Source organism: Euleptes europaea, chromosome 11, assembly GCF_029931775.1.
Source record: "Euleptes europaea isolate rEulEur1 chromosome 11, rEulEur1.hap1, whole genome shotgun sequence".
In the NCBI taxonomy this organism is placed as follows: Eukaryota; Metazoa; Chordata; class Lepidosauria; order Squamata; family Sphaerodactylidae; genus Euleptes; species Euleptes europaea.
The window spans coordinates 7,736,917-7,757,120 of record NC_079322.1 but is presented as its reverse complement, the minus strand read 5'-3'; the positions used below and the strand labels follow the sequence as shown (position 1 = coordinate 7,757,120).

The 20,204-nt window shown below is 47.7% G+C and overlaps 1 protein-coding gene across 4 annotated transcripts in view; it reads right to left on the bottom strand.

Annotated features, from left to right (window-relative positions):
• The window catches only part of LOC130484325 (poly(rC)-binding protein 3-like), a 240,677-nt gene extending 220,787 nt beyond the window's left edge, over window positions 1–19,890 (bottom strand). For all 4 annotated transcript variants that reach the window (XM_056857256.1, XM_056857258.1, XM_056857257.1 and 1 more), the window contains exon 1: window positions 19,761–19,890. The gene's annotated coding sequence lies outside the window, so the exon portion shown is untranslated. The remainder of the gene's footprint in view (window positions 1–19,760) is intronic.
• Between the last annotated feature and the right edge of the window lie 314 nt (window positions 19,891–20,204).

The window sequence follows — 20,204 nt, the reverse complement described above, 5'->3', positions numbered from 1 at the left end:
GCTTGATTTGATCTAGAACCCATTTCTTTATCTTTTTGGTGGTTCACGGTATCTGTAAAACTGTCTTCCAACACCACGTCAAAGGAATCCACTTTCTTCCTTTCAGCTTTCTTTGTTGTCCAGTTTCCACACCCCTAAGGAACTGTCTGCCTGAGGTTATTAGGAAGGCCCCTGTGTTTCTATTATTTCACAAAATGTACAAAACAGAATTGTTCAGGAGGGCATTCTTCCAGAACAGGGATCCCCAACACTTTTTCTGACACCCGCCAGTTGTTTTTAGGAAGTGGGTGGGGCCAGGTAGCACTTTTGCCCAGCAAGGCTTCTGATTGACTATTAAAGATGTGATGGCTGTGCATTAAAAAAACAACAACATTGCTTTGGCAGCAGCTGCCACCAAAACACAAGGATCTGCACTGTGTTACTGAAGTCATGGCAATCATTTTGTGGCTGGCTTCACCTCCTGTGGAAGCCATATTATTGCTCTGCCCACCATGCTATGTCAGAATTCCAAATGTGCCCACAGTCTCAAAAAGGTTGGGGACCCCTGTTGCAGAAGGAGTTGAGCTGTGATGATCCGCTCAGAAAGTGACCTCTATTAGGGATAATGTTTTTCTTCCCTTCCAGTTTTTGAGTTCCAAACCCACTGCATTGTGAGAGCCAGTGTGGCATAGTGGTTAGGAGCAGTGGACTTCAATCTGGAGAACCAGGTTTGATTCCCCACTCCACCACATGAAGCCTGCTCGGTGACCTTGGGTTAGTCACAGCTCTCTCAGGCCCACCTACCTCACAGGGTGTCTGTTGTGGAGAGGGGAAGAGAAGGTGATTTAGACTCCTTAAAGGTAGAGAAAAGCAGGGTATAAAAATAAACTCCTCTTCCTTACTAGGAATCTTTGCTGTCAGAATCAAATGTTATCATATCTTGTAATCCACTTGCTGGTAGTTGTGCAAAAAAAAAATTCAGTAAATTTTGGGTTCGGGTTTATTGGACCCGAATTTTCCAGGAAAATCTAAATAAGCCCAATTCCCATACTGGTAAACATGAGAATTCCACTTATTTTCGGGTTTCCCGAAATAATTCGGGCATTCGTGCCTATGGGGAATTTTTTTTGAAGCTCCTGGGGGGGTGTTTTTGAGGTAGAATCCCCAAATTTGCAGGATTGCTGCAAGGGACTCTCCTTGCATGAACCCCCAAGTTTGGTGAAGATTGGGTCCGGTTTTATGGGGTCTGGAAGGGGTGGCCCCATCCTCCTCCATAGAGAAGAAATAGTGAAGTGGCCGTGGTCAGATTCTCTATTGTGAACTTCGCTATGCCCATTGCTTTCAATGGTGGGAAAGTTTGCTGGGCCCCTCCATAGAGAAGCATAGCAAAGTTCGCAGTGAGGTAGAAAATTTTCTTCACCATTTGGCAGGATACAGGGTAGAACTACATGCTATCCCAGGAAATACGTCTTACAAAACCACCTTTGCCAAGGTATCAGGAATGAGGTGGTTGGCAAGCAGCTGCAGCCTTGCTCTCCAAGAACAATTATGTTCCAACTCTTTTATTCCTTATTTCCTTAAAGAAAAACTCAGTCCTGTCTACCAGTACTTCCCACGTAAGTATCACACATCCAAATACCCCGAACGCAGGTTTGGCACCACCAATGAAAAGACAAAGAAAACCCAGGTACTTACTGGCCAAGGGCCACAAATCATTCTTCAGGGATCAGCACTGTGCTGCCTGTTGCAGTGTCCCTCATTGCAGAGATGGAGAAGGGCCTTGCTGAAATTTTAAAGAGGAAACTGCTTTATTGAAACTGCCAATGAAGAGTAGTTAGCCCCAATCACTCTTTTTATAGCAGCTAGATACCTGGAACCCTGATCTAGCCTGATCTCATCAGATCTCAGAAGCTAAGCAGGGTTAGACCTGGTTAGTACTTGGATGGGAGATCGCCAAGGAGGTGCAGGGCTGCTACGCAAAGGCGGGCAATGGCAAAACTACCTCTGAACATCTCCTGCCTAGAAAGCTATATGCTGCTCCTCGATTGGAGCAGTAGAAGCAAATTGGGGGGGGGGACAGAATCATACAACTTTGTAGGACTTTCTCAAATCTCTATGGTAAAAACCATAGAGATTTGGGGAGTTCCTACAGTGTTGTGTGACACTGACATCACTTCCTGACACAAATGTGGAAGTTATGTCACAGCTCCATGTGCTGCCGATTTCTGCCATCCCTGGCCCCCAATGCTCCCAGGAGTGGCCACCATGGAATGCGCAGCCCACCATTAGTCACACGGATGCTACAAAGGTACATTTTGAACTGCTGGTTATCTGTTGCATAACAATTCCATTTTTAAACATATTCTTGACCAAAAGAACACATTCTTGGTTTTGGGGTCAATAACGGAGAAGCTACGAGATCTGGGGTGCATTAAAGGTAGAAGAGCCAGTTTAGTGTAGTGGTTAGAGTGCCAGACTAGGATTGGAGAGGCCCGAGTTTGAATCTCCCACTATACCATGGAAGCTTGCTGGGTAACCATGGGCCAGTCACACACTCTCAGCCTAACCTACCTCCCAGGGTTGTTGTTGAGCGGGGGGGGGGGATGGAAAAGAGCAAAGAAAGCCACTGTGGGTCCCCACTGGGAAGAAAAGCAAAGTATATGCGAAGTACCAAAAAAAAATCTATGAAATTTCTTTCAAGTGCCACATCCTTGTCCAACTCTAGCTGCCCTTTAACTAATACATATTTAACCAACTGGACACGTCCCCCCTCCCCAATCCAAGGCTGAGTAGGACTCTTAGAGACATCGCCGCTCATTTAAAATTCCTTCCTTCCTCAGTGGGAACCCACAAAACAACCAATTTTCTCCACTGGCCCCCTCACCTCTGCTGCTATTGTGGCCAGCCTGTGCCTAGATTGTTGTCCATGTTGCCATAGTAGCAGCTACCTGTTGGGATTCCATTCCGAGACACAGAGATGGATGCTCGTGTGTCACGGCATCAGGCTCCGGATGCCCACCAATAACTGTTACGTCTGGTGGAGATTCAGAAACACCATTAGAACAAATGCGATAAATAAGTGGTGCCGTTTCAAGATTTATTTGAAGGGCGGCAAATTCATAGAAGCTGTTTAAGAAACATCTCGCCCAAGAGTGTCAAACTCAATTATTACGAGGGCTGGATGTGACATAAATGTCACTTGGTTGGGCCGTGCCATGCCTTGCCTGCCCAGATCAGGGGTAGGGGGGAGGCGGCCTCAGCTGGCTCGCGGGCCAGATAAGAGCTCTCAAGGGGCCGGATCCAGCCCAAGGGTCTTATGCTTGACACCCTGATGTAGCCTGTTTAAAAAATCCTTACTTACTTACTTAGCCAGAGACCACTGAACAAATTCATTACCTCCACTATTAGACTCATTTCTGCTGCTGATACGGGCAGCCACAAATCCCTCTCTGCCACAGAAGCTGGCTGGGTGACCATGGACCAGTCACACATGCTTAGCCTAGCCTACTTCACAGGGCTGTTGTGAGGATGAAATGGAAGAGGATGATGTTGTAAACTTCTTTGGGTCCCCCTTGGGGAGAAAAGTGGAGTATAATTATCCACCTGTGTGTGTGTGTGTGAAGTGCCGTCAAGTCGCAGCCGACTTATGGCAACCCCTTCTTGGGGTTTTCATGGCAAGAGACTAACAGAGGTGGTTTGCCAGTGCCTTCCTCTGCACAGCAACCCTGGTATTCCTTGGTGGTCTCCCATCCAAATACTAACCAGGGCTGACCCTGCTTAGCTTCTGAGATCTGACGAGATCAGGCTAGCCTGGGCCATCCAGGTAATTATCCACCTACCTAAATAAATAAAGACCTGCTGTTGAAATGGTGTAAATGCAACAGCAGCGAAGCAGTGTGTTCCCAGAGCGTTTGTAGAATGTAGCAGGTGCTCAAAAGTGTGTGTGTAAAGTTCTGTCAAGTTACAGCTGACTTATGGTGACCCCATAGGGTTTTCAAGGCAAGAGACGCACTGCATGTTTGACACTGCCTGCCTCTGAGTCTCCCATCCAAGTACTAGCCAGGGCTGACCCTAATTACCTTCTGAGATCTGACCAGATCAGGCTAGCCTGGACCATCCAGATCAGGGTACTGTACTAGTGCCGTCTAAAAAATATAAAATAAAATCAGGCACTTTAATGTTTTTATGCAAGCAAAATGAAAGTCCCTCAGACCCACCACAAGCTTCTCCCACCCAGGCTCAGGAGACACGCAGCAGGTAAGCCCCCTCTCTCCAAGCTGTGAGCTTTTATTAAATAAAGTGAAAAAAATAAGCCTTTAGCCCTTTTCTTTCCAGAGCTTGAAAGGGAAAGATGCAGGATGTTTGTCATCCCACTGCTTCAGAGGGGATGGCAGAAAAAAAGCTGCAAGACAGCTCCAGAAGTGGCCCCTGGGCTGGTAAACCCATCACTCAGTCTCACATGCCTTGTCCCATAAACATCTCATTTTTGACCGTATCTGTCTTTCTTTCTTTCCTTCCGCTTTCACTTCAGGAGAGTATATGAGTAAGACTTGTTTAGGGCTGTGTATATCAATAAACCTGAGCCGCAAATAAGCCGAATAATTGCCATTCCGACTTATTTTCAGTTTGGGTTTACTGGTAGCAAAATGCAGGGGGGATAAACGGATCCAAATAGGCGATTCCCAGTAAAGCCGATTAGAGAATCGGCTTTCCCCCTGGTTTTTGTTGCAAGGAGAGCTACCTCCTTGCTTCCTGCTGCAACCTATCTTGATATTTTGCTAGGGAGGGCAATCTAATTGTGGGGGAGGGAGGCGGGCCATGAATTCTCATTGGCCAGGTCAGGAAGAACAGTGTTCTTTGGCCAATCACAGAAGCTGGAATTATTTTTAAACTTTTCTGCACTTGGCCAAAGAAAGTCCAGGCCATTCCTGAGAGGTTTGAGAGAGTTTGGTGACTTCCTGGTTCTCCCTCTGCGTTTCTGGGTCTTGGTGCCTCATCCTGACCTGCTGGATTACTTACCTGCTGCATGGATTGCTTTGGATTGCATTGGATTCCTGCCTGCCTGCCTCCTGGAGGAGAAGGCATTGCAAGGTTTGAGAATATCATCAGTTTCCTTTCCAACTAGTTGCATTTGGGGGCTTATTTTCTAAATTTTGCTGGTGGTGGGGAGTTTGAAGGGCTGATTGAGAGGGGAATCCTGCTTCTTTCTCCTGTTTGCTTGTTCTAACACGGTTGGATTGTGGGCCTTTCAATTTGCTACATTTTGCTAAAAGCAAGCTGGCCTTTGTCCTGCTGTTGCATGGTGTGTGTGTGTGGGGGGGATTGCTTCTTTCAGGGGCTGATTTGTTTCCCATTCCCAGTTCAACTGCTTGGATTCTGGCTGGGCCTTCCGTTCTGAATTCTGCTTGAAGTCAGCAGTCGGCCTTGGCCTGTCGGTTGGTTGGTGGGGTTTTCCTAGTTTTTTGGGGGGGGGGGAACCCCTTGGTTGTTGTTGTAATCGGTCTCAGTTTGTTCAGAGGGAGTTTTTTTCTGGCAGTTTGGTGTCTTCTAGTGTGCCACATGTGGGCTGGCAGCAGTGGCCCCCAGACCTCCAGCTACCTGGCATCATGTGGCTGGACGTGGGTTTTGTGGGGGGGGGGGGGCGTGTGCAGGCAGAGCGTGCCTGGGTGCTGGTGTCTAGCCTCTGCCCAGCACATAGTGTAGGTTTTGTATGGGATGGCAAAAGAGCCCCCACTTTTGATTTTGTTGTGGTGTGGTGTGTTTCACCATGAGACTTATCTATGTGGTTTCTTGTGTGTTGGATTGGGTTGGTATCTGTTGGTGTAGGTAGGGCTTCTGCTCGTCTCTGCTTTTCCACTAGAACAGGGGTCGCAAAAGTGCGGCTCCCGAGCCGCATGCGGCTCTTTGAGCCCTTGAGTGCGGCTCTTTCCATGTCCGGGCCCGGCTGAGTAGCGAAAGGGGCGGGGGGCGGGAGGGAGTCTGCGCAGGAGGCCCTCGAATTACAAAGGAACGACCACGTGCTGCTGCTGCTGGCTGGCCTGCTGTGGGGATTGGGGGTTTCTTAAGCAGCGGAGGGAGCAGTTGCCGTTTCGATATTTGCATGGTAAGCCCACCCGCTGCCTCTTGGCTTCTACTGTTGGCTCCTCGAGTCCCTCTTCAGAAAGGCTCGAGAGAAATTCTCATTGCTTTGGACGTGCTTCGCCCGGACGAGGAAGCCCCGCGCAGAGCCTTTCTCGTTTGAGGCCGCCCGCACCCCGGAGGGGAGGGGGAGGCAGAGAGCGAGCTGCCCCGGCGGCTGCCACCTCCCCCCTCCCTGCCACGCGGGCCTCTCTTTCGGTACGGCCGCTCTCGCCCCCAGGGCTGCAGAGCGGGCCCAAGGCCGTGCTCAGGCCGCCCCTGGGAGGGGGGAGGGGCTGGCGCCGTGGCCTCGAGGGAGGGAGGGAGGGAGGGGCAGTTGGGGGACTCTCCTTTCTCCCCCCCCCCGTGGAAGCCGCCTGGGCGCGCGGCCCTGCCTGCCTGCCCCCCAGCTGGGGGGGGGGGCTCCTCCAGCCAAGCCACCTTGCCTGGGCACCCGCCTGCCTGCCCTGAATCTGGAGCCCGTCGGTCCCAGAATGGTGGTGGGGGGGTGAGCACCTGCCCCTCCCTCTGGCCAGGAGGGAACTGGCATGTCCGTGGCGGGGGGAAGGAAGGATGGACTGTGCATCTCCCCCTTGTTTGTTTGCATGGAACACACACAGACCGGGGACCTGCTGGCCTCTTCCTCTGTGCCTGGGATCCCTGGACATCTGGACCCTCGCTGGGTGATGGTGGGGGAGGGGAGAAAACAGTGGGCCTTTTTGTCTGGCAATTGTTAGCCCTCCCCTGGCCTGTTACTACAGGTTTCCCCTCTTCCTGCTACTTTGTGCCTCTTTCAAAAGGAACCGGGGGGGGGGGGGTTACACTCTCCCCACAGCCATTCAACACCCCACTGTGCAGTAGGTGCTCTGCTGGTTTCCACTTCTGCTAAATTTTTAATTAAAGTTTATTAAGTTAATAAACAGTGTACCTACCTATATAGTTTGAGTTTAAAAAATTTGGCTCTCAAAAGAAATCTCAATCGTTGTACTGTTGATATTTGGCTCTCTTGACTAATGAGTTTGGCAACCCCTGCACTAGAACACAGGCCTGTCCTCCCATTGCGTTCAATGGGCCTTTTTTTTTTTTTTTTTGCCTGGGCCCATGCAAAGCTATGGGAAAGTCTACGGGGATTTTTTTGCAAAGCTCCTGTGGGGGTATTTTTGCAGGTAGAGGTCCCAAAGTTTCAGGGTAGCTTGAAGGGACTCTCCTTTCAAGAACCCCCATGTTTAGTGAAGATTGGGTCAGGGGTTCTGATTTTAAGGTGTCTGGAAGAGAGCCCCCCCCCATAGAGAAGCAATGCAAAGGAAATAAAATATTTATTTTATTTTATTTTCAAATGTGTAGCCCACCCTCCCCAGCAAGCCAGCTCAGGGCAGGTAATATAATTTAAAACCTATCAATCACATAGCAATAACAATAAAACCAACAATAAAATTAAACCTTAAAACCCTTAATCTGAGTTTGCGCATAAATCCCGTTCTACTGTAAGAGCCACACAGGCGGCCGCCCTCAACTATACCTTCCATAACGTAGGAGGGAGAGGGGTGGGGAGGCCAGTAAAGATGGTACTGGTGGCTGCCCTTAGTTGTAGGCCTGGTAGGATAGAACTGATATAAAATGTAATCATAAAACTTATTTTAAAAATGTAGTGGGGGTGTATGCCTTGGGGGGAATTGTTCTGTGGAAAAAGGGGTTTGAGATGCTCTGTTTCTGGGGTGTCGAACTCCATTGTTACGAGGGCCAGATATGACACTGGGTTGGGCCAGGCCAGGCCTCGCCAGCCCAGATCGAGAGGGGTGTGTGGGGTGGGGTGCCTGCCTCAGCTGGCTCGTGGGCCGGATAAGAGCTCTCAAGGGACCAGATCCAGCCCACGGGCTTCATATTTGACAACCCTGCTGTATTTCATTCCTGGGTACACACTGATGCCCTACAACAATTCTTTTCACGTACAGCGGAAGCATAAAGCTTTAGCTTAGATACCTTCAACCCCATTTAACATATGGAGGCAATACCAGCAGCTGTATTGTTTTAGTTTCTACAAGGACATAATTTTACGGTGTCAATCACCACTCAACTATACAGTCAAATGCGATGTTCAGTCTACCAATATGCTAAATCAAGGGGTCAGGAGGGGGGGGATGAAAAAAATACTGCCATATAACCAGAGGGCATAATTTGTCTAGACATTACATCCACAGTACTGCGTAATTTCTCTCTTACTATTGATTATCTAATGAGCCTTTTAACGAGGCACTCCTGTTACGGCTGATGGATGTACAGAATGCATTTCCTAATTCCATTTCGGAAGCTAAATGTCAATCTGGAGATTGAGGATCAAAACCATCATACCAATTAAACTTCTGTGATAGTGCTTCCTTGACAGACACCGTGGACATCTAATGTTGCAGAGTTCTGTTTTTCACTGATGAAACTCCATAAGGTAATAAAACTGAACAATAATAATGTTTTATATGTGCATGAGGCTAGCCAGCAAAACACTTTTACATACATTACCTTTGTTCTAATACATGCAACAACCATGCAAGGTATATCTGGTGAGACTCAAACTTGGTTCTTCCAGATTTGTGAGCTCCGCAGCATTTCCCAATGTATTATTCATTCCTCTATTCTTATTTATAAAATCTATTTGATTACAACATAGGCAGAGTTTCTTAATACAATACAACTGGGCTATATTAAGGGGAGAATGTGATGTCTTTGTCTACAAAGGGAAAATCAGAACCACATTTACTGAACCAAGTTCTGTATATTTGGGGAAGAAAGTTTCATACATCATGTTCCACTGGTATTCCCACAGAGCAAATATGAAATATGTGGATTCACACACTTACAAGATTTTTTTGGGGGGTGGGAGGAACCATCACATGTTACAATTGCATATCATGTGGTGGTTAACGTTCAGCAACCCTGGACCCCAGCTTGAACTTTGCTTCGCTTTGAACAAATGGACAGTCTTAAACAACTCTCTTTCTCTGTGGCCATTTATGTAGGGGAAATTTAAGCTGGGTTTGTTGCTCTGCAGACACAGTTTTCTGATCCAAATTCTCAAAATTACATGCATGGGAGCTTTTGGCCCCAAATATATTTTTTGTTTTAAAGTGTTAACGGGAATGAAGCAGGGGATGGGGGGGGGGGGGAGAGACAGCTGGCTCCATTCCTAAGATCTTTACACTCACTGCCGAAACTGACCAGAGAAGTAGTCAAGGGGGGGGGGACATCTGACTCCCTCCTGGGATCTTTACACTCGCTGCTGAAACTGACCAGAGAGACCAACCTGGGGTGGGGGGGGGGGGAGAGACAGCCAGCTCCATTCCCCAAGATCTTTACACTTGTTGCCAAAACTGACTTCTCTGGGAAAGGTTGGGTGAGGGAGGGACAAGCAAGAATGGGCAGGGGAAGAGAAACCTGAAGTTAAGACTATTCACAGAAATTGCCTCGATTAGCTTCGCTTTGGGATCAAGCCAAACTTTAAATCTGTGATAAAACAGGTTCCTGAAAACCCGGGACAAATGCTACGTGGCTAAAAATGCCTTCTGAAGGTCGGGAAAATTATGAATAATCCAAACAAAGCCCCAAAGCAGTCCCACAGGGATCGCGAGGCTAAGCAACCAAGCACAGATGGCCCTGTGTGTCCCCAGTCCTTTTTCTCATCTGCAATATGGCAATAACAACATAACCTACTCTTGAAAGGCTAAGACTCCTTGAGATAAGATGTGCAGGACTTGGAACGTTCATGCAAAGAACTGTTAGTACTACACCTGGTCCACATCTGCAAACATTCTTGGTTCCAACCAACCCTAACTTGAAAGCCTGTTACAGTTTGGTTGGCTCTAAAGGAAAGATAATGCACACCTTTTCTTCTGCGAATTTTTCCTGTGGATAAATGCAGCTACCTACCTATAAAACCAACGGGATGGTGATCACAGGTATTCAGCCATCTGCAAAATTATAGACAGCAGCATTTCCCAATGTATTATTCATTCCTCTCATGCATGTATTAAATCTCTGTTTAAACATGCATTTAAATCTCTGTTTAAACATCTCCAAGGAGGGAGAATCCATAATATCCCCGGCCAATCGATTCCACCACTGAGCTGCCTTTATTGTTAAAAATGTTTTTCCTAATGTACTGTCGATATCTCCCCGCCCACAATTGCGTGCCTTTACTACGAGTCCTATTCTCCACTGCCCTGACCAGGATGGCCTCTGCAAGGTCTCTTCTACTCAGAAGACCTGGCCCTTCTCTCCAACTGCTGGGGATTGTCACACGGAAGCCACATGGAAAGCAGCCGCACCAGGATTCCCTGTAGCAAGCATTCTGGGATCATTAAAGCGAACCGACTTTATGAAGTGCGTTCCACCAGAGAGCAAAGGTGAGCCTGTCTAGTACATTTGTGTTTTCTCCTCAGAGAAAAATGAAACATTACATGTAGTTTGTTAATCAAATCTTGCTGATGACAGCTGTAGTTTGATCCCCGCACCCCACTTTTGTGTTACTTAACATACCTGGGATAATTTTTGTCTTGCGTTCGCAGAATCAGAGGAGGGGCATGAAAATGTGTGCAGTCAAATATGTCCAAGAAAATCATCAGGATTTGAAGAGGGGTTGTGTGTCCCAATCTTCATTAGGTTTCATTTGCTTGGGGGGGGGGGGGAGAGAACTCAGGGCTGTTGCTAGGAGACCTGCCCCACTGCCCATGTACAAGAAGAACTCCGGGTTCCTAGACAAGTGTCATGGCCCAGAACATGCCAGGAGAGGAATCGTCAGAGGAAGAGCCACGCCAGGAAGAGCCAGTCTCCCCTGAACCTGTCCGACGACAGTCCGTGCCAAGCTGCACCCCAACAGGAAGAACCACACACCAGTCCTGCTGAGGATTCTAGAGTGGCTGCAGAACCACCTCACTTCGCTGACCCAGCTCCAGCTCCGCAGACCCAAGACCAACCCAGCTCACCTGAAGTAGTTAAACATCACAGGCAACGGAGCTTCAGTGGAGTGGAGCTTCAGGCTAAAAGACGCAGTGCCCGTTTAGAAGCATTAAGAAGACATCTGGAGCGTCTTCAGAGGGGGAAGACTGTGACAAATGGAAAGCAGCTTAAAGCCTTGCTGACGCTTCCCTGCAAGAACTCAATGGAATTCTGACTCTTTGGACCGGACTACTGACCTTGCCCCGACTTTGACTCCGCGGACTCCTGTTCTAAGTTCCTGGTGACTGCATTCAGCCTGCTGTGGAGCCCTCCAGCCTTCGGTAACTTGAGACTCGAGCACAACACGGTGCTCGCTGAACTCTTTGCACTTGGATTCACAGTAGCTAGTTTAGGACCTCAGCAGTGGGGAAGATTTTTTTCTGAATTCTTTTCCTCATGCCATTTTTTTCAGTGTAATACCCCCCCCCCACACACACACACACACGCCTCTGTGGAAAGAGCAGCACATTACCCTAATGAGGAGATGGTACATGCTCCGACACCTCCTCTCTCTGGCAGAGCCAGGAGCAGCAGGGTGTGTGTGTGTGTCATGCCCCAGGGCCAGAGGTGGGTGAGTGTGGTCAGGAGCGGTCCAGGTCAAAGTAACAAAACGTAGTCCAAGAGAAGTCAGGGTTCAGTCCAGAGTCAGAGGCACGCAGGGTTCAGAAATAGGTAAAGCCGCAGTGGGCATGGAGTGGCAACACAAGTTGTTCCCATCCCCAAATCTCCAGGAATTTTCCAACCTGGAGTTGGCAACCCTTCCTGCACCACATCTAGCTTCACCTCCAGCTTGTCCAGAATCAGTTCTTGCCTTTGATACTCTGAACAGCCAAGATCCTGCAGCAGGCAGGATACAGTGGGCATGGAGTGGCAACACAAGTTGTTCCCATCCCCAAATCTCCAGGAATTTTCCAACCTGGAGTTGGCAACCCTTCCTGCACCACATCTAGCTTCACCTTCAGCTTGTCCAGAATCAGTTCTTGCCTTTGATACTCTGAACAGCCAAGATCCTGCAGCAGGCAGGATACAAGTATTTTAAACAATGAAAACACATCTAATTGTTCTGAAGAGTTGAGCTCAGAGCAAACACGTCCCCCTCCTCTTGCAGCTGCAACTGCCTGTGCTCTGTGTTGATTGGCTGGCACTTGTGACATCACAAAGCCCAACCTTTTTGAGCCTGTGGGCATCTTTGGAACTCTGAGACAGACGGGTGGGTACAGGCACAAAATGGCTGCTACAAGAGGCGGAGCCAGCCACAAAATGCTTTCTGCAGCTTACCTGCAGTCACACAGTGAAGATCCTTGTCTGTGGTGGCGGCAGCTGCCAAAGCGATGCTTTAAATAATCTGTACAGCCAACCAAATCTCCAATGGCCAATCAGAAGCCTTGCTGGGCAAAAGCCTCACCAGGCCCCACCCACTTTCTACAAACGCTTGGCAGGCACTAGGAAAGGTGTCTGTGGGCACCATGTTGGGGATCTCTGTCCTAGAGCACCACCAAGTTAAGCTGACCCCCTGCACCGACGGCCCAAAATCCAGGCTGCCTCCATGGCTGAAAAGCAAGATGGCAGATTCTGTTTAAGATATATCTCCGTATGCCTTGAAATCTATTTAGCACAAAAGTGTTTTTTAGCAGCAAAGATGTTTCACTGCAAGAACTGCGAGAGCTTCACCGAATGAGGTTAACCTTCTGCGAGGAAATCATTTTCAAGTTTAACAAACAAAAACAAAAAAGGAGGTGGTGCAGGGGAGAGACGTTGCTGCCTTTGTACTGAAGAGACACTCACTTGGGAAGCCACAGAGCCTGTCAAATTCAATTCCAAGAAATGTTGGCAAAACATCAGCGGGTGATACAGATACACTAACTGTTTCTTGGGAAACAGAATATTATTTTCCAAAGACCATCTGTGTTGTTTGTCAGGTCTTGTTAGAGCAGGTCAGGGCCCCCTTCACCTACCAGACTTCCTAGAGAAATGAAATATTTTCAGTGTCACGGTGCTGTTATTGGGCGGCATCATCCTTCAGTATTAATTGGTACAGCTAAGACTTCAGACAGCTCTTTCTTCTCTGCCAGCAGGTCAAAAGAAATTATTGAGTGGATTGTTTCCCCCTCCCGTGAGGCATCAGGTAAATGTGTGGCACAAGCATGTACCAGTAAGAGCTTCCGACATCCCTAAGCTATGAGAGGTTTAGAGGCCATGCTGTAGGACAGGGGTTCCCAACATGGTGCCCACCAAGTGTTTTTAGAAAGTGGGTGGGTCGTGTGCCCAGCATGGCTTCTGATTGGCCACTGGAGGTATGACTGGCTGTGCAGATTTTTAAAAAGTTGCTTCAGCAACAGCTGCCACCACAGCATAGATTACCCTGTGTGTGTGCGTGTGTGTGTGCGCGCACGCAACAAAATAGCTTTAAACAACACGTTCATTTAAAAAGGCATCCTGTTAATCAGAACTACTGCCTGAAATGCTGAAGTTACCATTAGTGTTATGCATAACCTCACTCTCTGACATTTTGTGGTTGGCTCTGCCTCCTGTGTAGGGCTGTTGAATTTAAAAACACTCGGTATAATTCGGATTTGGGTTTAAATGGCCTCCTTCCCCCACCAGAAATCCCAAATTCTGAATGCCCCTGTACCAGTTTAGGCAGGAATTCGGGTTTAAATTCAGGATTCCTGAATAATTCGGCCATTTAAAGCCATTTAAACAGGTTTGGTGAAGATTGGGTCAAGGGGTCCTAAGTTATGGGTTCACCCCCATCCTCCCCCTTGGAAATGCATTGGCAAAATGGCTGTGTGACTCTTTAATCTGATCTAATATATCTCAATGGGGAAGCTGGGCTTTAAAAGGTGGGTGGGAAAGTTCGTCCGGTGCCTCCATAGAGATACTATGTGATACACTTTGTCTCTATGGAGGTGCAGGGTGAACTTTCCCACCGTTTAAAGCCCAGCTTCCCCATTGAGACACATTGCTAAGGTCCCATTAAAGAGTCTGAACACAGCCACTTATCCAATGGATTGCAATAGAGGAGGATAGGGTGACCCCTTCCAGACCCCATAACTCTGGACCCCCTGACCCAATCTTTACCAAACTTGGAGGTTCTTGCAAGGAGAGTCCCTTCTAGCTACCCTGAAAATTTGGGACCTCTACCTGCTAAAATGCCCTCACAGGAGCCGCAGAAATCTGGATATTCAGGAATGGCAAATTCGGCTTTGCCAATTCCCGGATTTTGCTAATTCAATATACCCGAACCAGAAATTTACCGAATTGGCATTTATTTGGTATTTTTTGGTTCGGTTTTTACCAAATCAACAGCCCTACTCCTGCGGCAGCTATTTTGTAGCTGCGCCCCCCACCCTGTGGTAGAACTCCAAAGGTGCCCGCAGGCTCGAAAAAGTCGGGGGCATCTGCTAAAGGATGTAGCTTCCTTTGGATGACAGTGACCACAAGCAATTTATGGCATCTCCTGACAGCACCAATCCTTCATCAGTCTCAAAGAGTAGCTTTCTCAAACTCCAGCTAAAAACTCTCCACTGTCTGCAAGTGCAAATTCAAATTTGCAATTTCTCAGCTACTCTCGCTGGCAGAAGGGAAGAGTAGATTTCCAGCCATCAGAGAATACTCATGTCCTTTCGCTGTGTTACGCAGTGATAGTCCGGCTCACAATAATCAAGACAAATACACTCGGAATCTCAGTTTTGGAGCATTCCCCATCCTCCCGTTATGGTTACAGATGGAACGACTAAGTTGAGTACTGGAGACGGGCAGGCTCAGAGCAGGAGCTCTGCGGCACAGGTCTGGATTCCCTTGCTCCCTTTCCCACCAGGGCTGGTGACCAGAGGAAATAACTGCAGGCACTTTAAGGCATAGTACCAAAGCCGTGGACCAGAATCCTTCCCTGTCCCACCATCTGAACACATTTTCCTTTAGCAGCAAGTTATTCAGACTGTGGGAATTCCAAGATGGAGGAGTTTGAGGCTGCACTCCCTCAGTCTGAGCGACGTGGACAAAGAAGCCGCTCTTCATGGTGCTTCTGCTTCCCTACCTGCCTCACCTCCCATATCAGCCTGCTGGCAGGACCCGCAAGCAGGTCCCTGCTGCGCCCTTTCATAGCACAGCCCATGCAGTGCTGGCCTGGCCTCTTATTCAAGCCTGCTTTCACTTGCCTGCAGCTTGTGCAGGCGACAGGGCCTGGAGCTGTCAGCCTTCTGAAAAGGGTAGTTGAACCCATCTCCGATTAAAATTATTTGAAAGGGGATTAGCGGTACAATGGGAGAAGGGAGCCAGAGATAGTCTGGGACAATCAAAACAATAATTTAATGGTCTGAGTGACAGCAGTAGCCTTTCTCCGTCAACGGGCCCTGCGCTAAACAGCCTTCTAATGGCTTAGGATCTATGTCAATGTATCTAGTATACTGGACGGTGCAGCTGCTTCTTCATGTTGTATACAGGCCAAAATGCATTTAGGCAGGAAAAATCAAATGCATAATTATAGGATGGGGGAGACTTGTCTTAGCAGTAGTGTGTGCAAAAAGGATCTTGGGGTCTAAGTAGACCAAACACTGAACATGAGTCAGAATTGTGATGCAGTAGCTAAAAAGGCAAATGCTATCTTGGGCTGCATCAACAGAAGTATAGTGTCCAGATCATGTAAAGTGATGGTATCGCTTTACTCTGCTCTGGTTAGACCTCACCTAGAGTACTGTGTTCAGTTTTGGGCACCACAAGCTAAGAAGGATGTAGACAAGCTGGAATGGGTCCAGAGGAGGGCAACAAAGATGGTGAGGGGTCTGGAGACCAAGTCCTATGAGGAAAGATTGAAGGAGCTGGGTATGTTTAGCCTGAAGAGGAGAAGACTGAGAGGGGATATGATAACCATCTTCAAGTACTTGAAGGGCTGTCATATGGAGGATGGTGCCGAGTTGTTTTCTGTTGCCCCAGAAGGTTGGACCAGAACCAACGGGTTGGAATAAGCGGTTCCTCAGTGGAACAGACTTCCTCGGGAGGTGGTAAATGCTCCTTCTCTGGAGGTTTAGAAGCAGATGCTAGATGGCCATCTGTCAGCAATGCTGATTCTATTACCGTTCATGAGAGGGAGGGCATCTTGGCCACCTTCTGGGTGTGTGTGTGGGGGAGGTAGTTGTGAATTTTTGCATTGTGCAGGGGGTTGGACTAGATGACCTTGGTGGTCCCTTCCAACTCTATGATGAAATGCAGGTGGCTTGATGAATGCTTGTTCAAATCAAATTTTGGATTATAGGAAAGCTCACTAGCACCACTAAAGTTTTCCCTCTGGGGTAGTTCTTTTTTTGGGGTTACTTACTAGGTTTGCCAGTCACTGTCTTTGCTCCTGCAGGAGCAACGTTGTTCAAGCTCAGCTGTAGTTGTACCTGGAAGTGGTGTCTTGATGGTCTAAGAATTCCCTGATCTCTATATTAAAAACCACAGAGATCTGCGAAATTAGTAGAGTCTTGAAATAGCGCTTCTGGGTATAACTGGAAGTGACATCACGATGTTGTGCGCTGCTGCTCACCATCCATTTTTGCTTCCACTAGTGCCCAGGGGTGGGAGTTCGCCCACCACCTCAGGGCAAATGGCCTCCCTAGTAATGACTACAGTTCAGTACATGTATGTTGCAAAGTGCTGCCCAGTCTAATGGGACTGTCACATCCAGGAGGATGTGTCATTTCTTGTTCTTTCTGACCTAGTATCTATTCCAGGACAGGGAAGCTGTTTCATTAGGCTCCAGGCCAAGAGGTGACAGGGTCCCTTTTGTGCTCCCAGATTTTGGTGAAATGCAAAGTGTTGGAAGTGAAGAACTTTGCGCGGTCTCTTAACGTCAGACACCAGAGAGGGACAAGACTAGTGAGTCAGAGAGATAGAGGGGACAAGACATTGGGGCATCCTTTCTCTACTGCTCTGACCTATCCCTTTGATATGTAGATTGCTACTCTTAGGGAAACTTCCTTCCTTCCTGTTTCTTCCCCACCTCCTCACACACACTGGCACTCTTCTCCATCTTGCCACCATGAGGGAAGGACACATGTCCTGGATCTCCCTCCATCCTAGTTAGTTAGAATAGATAGGCAACTATACTTTATCCTATCCAGAAATGGATTTCCTACAATAAATTAAGTATATTAGTTAAATAGACAAAAGGCTCTTAGCAATTTTGTTCCTGGCACACACAGAGGTTTGGATGGGCTTCTCTGCACACAACAGCCTTTGTGAGCTCTGCTAATCTAACAGGGATTTGGGCATAACAAAGCCCTCACAATCTAACACAAAGTTTGGGAGAGGGGTTGCACAGGGGGAGCTTATTCCCACCTACCTCCCTGCCACACAGAGAACCCTGATTCAGCTTTCCAGTCTGCCTACTGGGATCTGACGTCATAGATCCCCACGCTGGTGCTGAAGATAAAAGCTGATGATCAATTTCCTTACAGTAGGATTATAGGCTTTAGCAGTTCAACAGTAATATATATCACTTAGGGAAAATAACAGAGGCTGCAAGTCACTGAAGTGACAGGATTGCGCATGAAACCTCTAATTATGCATTTAATCATTGACTGGGCTTTTTTTATTTCAGCACAGGGACATAATTTTGAAGCCAACTCAACTCATGACCCAAGAGGCAGTTAAACAGCTGTGTAAATAGAATGACATTTTTTACCAGCTCGCTAATAGAAGTCTTACATTTTAGTAATAATAGTAATTTATTAAATGCCAAAAGCGGCCTTGCAAATATATTCATAGACGTTACGATTCCCCATTATTTCTCACACACACATTTCTGGCCTGCCTTTGCAAACATACTAGTGTCATTTGCCACATAAGAATGGACTGAAGTGAGGGGTGGGGGAGAGAAACAATTACCTTCTAGTTAACAAAAGCTTCCCTGCCTGGTTTTCTGGAATAGATCCTTACACATTGCAGGGAGCTCAGCAAGTGCCTTTTCACCAGCCTGGCATAAACCAAAAAATCAACTCTGCTAGACAAAAGTTTTTTTAAAAACCAATGACCCCAAAGAGCACGCCTTGCTATCTAAATCAAACAAATGACAAAAAGAGAAGGAAAATATTAGGAATTAAAAAACCAGAAAGGAGTTCTTTTTTTTTTTTAAAGGCTGGCATAGAAGAAAAGCAATAGGAGAGAGAAAGAAGAGAAGAGTGCTGGAAGACATAAAGAATCTAACTGACGACAGGCTAGAGCAGGGGTCCCCAAGGTGGTGCCCGCAGATGCCACAATGCCCACCAACAGCTTTTCTGATGCCGTCCGAGTTTTTTCGAAAGTTGGGGCCACTTGTTGGGGCCACTTGTAAGTTGGGCCACTTGCCCAGCACAGCTTCTGACTGGCCACTGGAGATCTGACCGGCTGGACAGATTAAAAGAGGATTGTTTCAGCAGCTGCTGCCACCACAGTGTTGGTTTTATTCCTTCGCATTCCTTTTTCCCAGTGTAGTTTTTTAAATTATCTCTCTTTTCCCCTGTACTTGAACTTCCTCTGGGTGTGTGTACGGCTCCACTGCTTGAAGCAGCCATTTTGTGGTTGCGCCCACCACCCAAATTCCAAAGGTGCCCGCAGGCTCAAAACGGTTGGGGACCCCTGCGCTAGAAAACATTTCAGAGAAGCTCCAGTGAAGAAGCTTTACTTTTCTGTTGACTTTGTGCAGAGCCAGTGTGGTGTAGTGGTTAAAATTATCAGACTGTTGTCTGGGAGACTTGTGTTCAAATTCCCACTACTGCCATGGAGGCTCGCTAGGTGACCTTGGGCCAGTCACGCTCTCTCAGCCTCACCTTCCTCACAGGGTTGCTGTGAGGATTCAATGAGGAAGGATGATGTCAGCCAATGTGGGTCCCCATTGGGGAGAAAGGCAGGGTATAAAAGAATTAAATAAATAAACTCCAGCCAACCCTCCCAAACACCTGCTTAGGGTGGTACAGTGAGAAGGGCACCAATTCAATGCAACCACCCGCAGCACAGGGGGTGACCGGCATCACCTCCTGGGCCTATGGTGCCAACATTCAGGTCCAGGACAAACCCCCCAAGTGTCGCCACAGGGGGTTTGGCTTGGATCCAGTCAGCTGCAGTGTGGACCCAAGAGGTGATGGGGGTACAGTCTCTAGGGCAACAAAATACCTTGAGCCAGCTCTGACAACTCGGTGCTGCCCAGCTGAACTGGTCCGAGTAGTTCAAGTCCATCATGCATCTTCAACTCTCTCTCTGGCACTTGCTGCAAACGTTTGAAAAAAGGGATGTTTGAACTTGGGATGAATCTGGATCCATTTGAGACAAAACAAAACACTGGCCATTCCCTTTCATAATGTGGGTGGGAAACTGGGGTGAACCATGGGTTCTTATAAAGGCCCAGACCCTTATACGATGTGACACCACTAGCCAACTGAAAACTACGTTTTCTGCATTTGAATCCCCTCACCCCCCCAAAAAAGAAACTCCTTGCCAGCTTAACTGAAGAGAGAGCCAGCTCTCAGGAAACTATTGACGGAGCAGAGGAATGCTTCAGAAAAGTCCCAGAGTCAGCACTGACTCTCCCCAAACCTTTGCTGAGCCACGGCACATACAGTACAAAATGAAGCTGCTATCACAGGTTTCCACCCACTAACTTCTCCTTCTGTAATGGACGCCTGGAAAGACGCATCTTTGTAGAAATAAGAAAGCCTGACCTTGTCTCGTAGCAAGTGACGAACTCTCTGGCATCCGACAGATTTTGGGTGGGTGGAGGAACCTGGTGGGTGTTTTCTTCCAGAAAAAATATCTTCACATTGTCCCTGAGACACCGACGATTACTTGCCACTGTAGAATGTTGTAGGGCTGCCTGATCTCAAGGCAGAAAAATTTCCTCTGAATACTGCAGATGTGACGGAAACTGTAAGGAAAAGCAATTAAATGTTTCAGAATGAAAACTTGTTTCTGTTTACACGCAGTGTGTACTCTTTACAATAAGGGTTCCTGTGTTAGAACTTCAGGATGTGGTTTATTCTTGATTAATCAAGTATGTATGTAGATAAGTGCTGTCAAATCACAACTGCTTGTGACAACCCCCACAAAGGGCTTTCAAGGCAAGTGAGAAGCAGAGGTGGTTACCCGTTACCGTTGCCCTTCCTCCG